Raw genomic sequence first — 3,610 nt, 5'->3', positions numbered from 1 at the left:
GCGGGGGGGGGGGGGGGGGGGGTTGGGGGTGTGTGTGTGGGTGTGGGGGGGGGTACATAAATGTCATGGTGCTGCATAAACACACAGGTAATGAGCATATTTTATCTGTGTTTAACTCTTTCCACGTGTGCAGCCTCCACTGGTCATTAATTAACACCTGCTCTCAGAGGTTCATGTTCACATGAAGCTAACGTAGCTGCTGCTAACGTAGCTGCTGCTAACTTAGCGACACCCTGCCTGTGAAGTCTGAAAAAGAAAAGTCCACCTTTAATTAATGGATCAATGAAAACGTTAATTGGTTCAATCTGTACCAACTATCAATGAACAGAAGTGCGTTCTTTCTTTAGTCCTGCAGCGATGCTAATGCTAACACTTTCTGTTGCGTCTCCTTTGTGAGAGCTAACGATGAAGTTGATCTGATCTTATTGACACTTTGTCAAACTCTGCCACAGTGAAGGCGATTCTTAAATACGTTTCTCTTCGTGTTTTTTTTGGCTAACCTAACTAGCTTAACTAGGCTAACTAGCTTAACTAACTTCCTGACACTGAACCTTTTCACTTTCCCAGTGTTATTTCTGAGCCGGTGAAAACCAGGAGCAGTGAAGGTTTCATTGGTCACTGGGTTTGACTTCACTGTTTGTATGAACTGAGTTTATTGTCAACAACTGGAGAGGAAGAAAAAAAACTGTGTGTGTGTGTGTGTGTGAGCATCCTCCGCATCTCCAAGGTTGTGGTAATGAGTCAGGAGCTAATGAATTATTGATACTGGCCAAGGAGACGGTGTGTGAAGCATCACTGTCTCACAGGAAACACATGAAATGATTGTGACGACTAAAGAAACCAAAACACCAACGGAGTGTGGTTCAACCTGGGGGAACAAAGGTGACGGAGGTCGTTCACCAGAGCAGGATCACACACACACACACACAGGTCTGACTCTGTGATGGAGGCGGGGCTTCTTTCATTATAGATGACCACAGGGGGGCGTTAGAGGGGGGGGGCAGCTGTACAACATTAGCAGACTTAGCTTAAACTGCAGACGCCCCGCAGACTGGCACGGAGCCCACACACACACACACACACACATACCATCCTAAGTGTGTGTGTGTGCGTGTGTGTGTGTGTGTGTGTGCGTGCGGAGCCACAGAGGAGAAAACCCACAGCACTTATATTCAAATATTGATCTGCAGCTTCTGTTTCCAATCCAGACACACTTATGAAATTCACTTGGAAACAAACTTCAAAGACACCGTCCAGGGGTGTGTGTGTGTGTGTGTGTGTGTGTGTGTGTATACACCATATGGACTCAGGCTGTTTGGGAATTTTTTTTTTTTTTTATTTTAAATGTGCCAACTTTCTTATCTGTGAGGGGTATAGTCCATGTCAAAGGTAGGCAACTTAAAGCTGCCATTATCCAGATCATCCTCATCACTGGAAATCTGCTCATAACCATCGTCACCTGGTGAAATAGCCCAGAAAGATGAGACAAAATTTGTTAGGACATTGATTTATGATCAGTAATGGTTAAACAGATCTAAGTTATAAATTGATTGTGACGATGGACTACCAATAAGGAGGCCTGTGATTTCTACATATTCTTTCAGCTTTTTATAGATACAAAACCTAAAAAACTTACTGTAACATGGCAACAGCATTACCCCAGACATGCAGGGTTAGTTTGAACATGCAGGATGAGACTGCAGCACAAGCTCAGCCATGGCTTTGAGTATGTGTGAGGCACATCTGCAAATGATAGCTAATGACTGTCCATCATAAGCCTTCAGAAATGCTCAGGCGGACTACTTGGGTGTTCAGTATCCAGCGGTTGTAGATACAGACAGCATTCCAGAGCACACACTCTCTCTCAAACTGTCATTCACACCCAAATGGACCCATCCTCTGTGGCCCCCCCAAGGGCAGAATCACTGGTCAGGGCTGGGTCCATTTGGAATGGTAGCCTAACCCTACTCTCACACAGAACTCCCCTACCTTCCTCCATCTCCTCTTCATCGTCCTCACCCTCATCCTCCTCCTCTTCCTCTTCTTCAGGAGCACTGCCCTCTGTACGGGCATCCTCTTCTTCCTCTTGTTCCTCGTCCTCCTCCTCCTCTCCTTCCTCCTCCTCCTCCTCCTCCTCCTCCTCCTCCTCCTCTTCCTCCTCCTCCTCCTCCTTCTTCTAAGGACGCCTGGCTTCTTTCATTCACTCCGTCTGTTCTGTGTGTGTTGTGATTACAATGTGCACTGATTGGCCCGTAAACAGTGACCAACACTGACCAACAGTCAGTGTGATGGACTGACCGCGTCCGTGTCGACGACAGGACGTCGTTGGAGATGAGACCAGGAGTGTGTTCTCTGGATCGACTCCGTGTTCTGGAAGTTTTAAAGTTGTTCTACAGAGATCCCTTAAATCTGACGTACACAGGAGCGCCCCCTCCTGACCCTGAGAACCACGTCAGATTGGTTTTAGAAGGGTTCATCATCATCATTGTCATCATCATCTTCATCATCGTCATCACCATCATCGTCGTCATCTTCATCGTTATCATCTTCATAATCATCATTGTCGTCGCCATCTTCATCATCGTCGTTGTCATCATCTTCATCATCGTCATCATCTTCATAATCATTGTCATCATCGTCGTCATCATCTTCATTATCGTCATCTTCTCTTCGTCATCGTCATCATTGTCATCTTCATCATCATCATTTTTGTCGTCATCTTTATCATCTTCATCGTCATCATCTTCATAATCATCTTCATCTTCATCATCACTTCGTCATCATCTTCATCACCATCATCGTCGTCATCATCTTCATCATCGTCATCTTCGTCATCGTCATCATTGTCATCTTCATCATCATCATTTTTGTCGTCATCTTTATCATCTTCATCGTCATCATCTTCATAATCATCTTCATCATCGTCGTCGTCATCATCATCATCGTCGTCGTTGTCATCATCGTCATCATCGTCATCATCATCATTTTTGTTGTCATCATCATCGTCGTCATCATCTTCATCATCATCATCTTCATCATCAGCCTTTTTACTTCATAAATCTGTAGTATTACTACAGTACTTCAACTTCACACACTGCAGTTCAAATGGTCCAAATATTTTGCATCTATTTTTGCTGGTTAAAACCTAGTTAACAAACCTAGTTAACAAACCTAGTTAACAAAACTAGTTCAAAGGGAAATGTTTTTGTTTGTTGTTTGTTTTACATTTGTATTTTCTAACTTTTTGACTTTTGACTTTTTCAGCTGTTCCGTCTCAGTCTGTGATGTCGTCGTTGAACTGCTCTCAACAAACACGTACAGTTTGGATTTACGTTCCAAATGCACCACGTACACGTGTGCGTCCCACGTGGGGCTCGGCCGCAGGCTGGCCGATGTCCGCGGGACTCGTACGGGATTATTTATGCTGCTGTCACTGAAGGACGATCGTTCCGTGTGGATTCTCAGGCTGATGCTAACGCTCATCGTCGACTGCGATAACCGCCGCAGACCTTCTCCTTCTCGCAGCTCTGTATTTACATCAGCCATAAATAAATGAGCCTCATCCACTCGGAGCCGCACGTCCTGAATCACACAAAGCAGCCCCTGCTGC

The sequence above is a fragment of the Cynoglossus semilaevis genome, chromosome 20 (genome assembly GCF_000523025.1).
Source record: "Cynoglossus semilaevis isolate Cse_v1.0 chromosome 20, Cse_v1.0, whole genome shotgun sequence".
Classification (NCBI taxonomy): Eukaryota; Metazoa; Chordata; class Actinopteri; order Pleuronectiformes; family Cynoglossidae; genus Cynoglossus; species Cynoglossus semilaevis.
The sequence above is the reverse complement of the archived record's forward strand: the minus strand, read 5'-3'. Positions refer to the sequence as shown.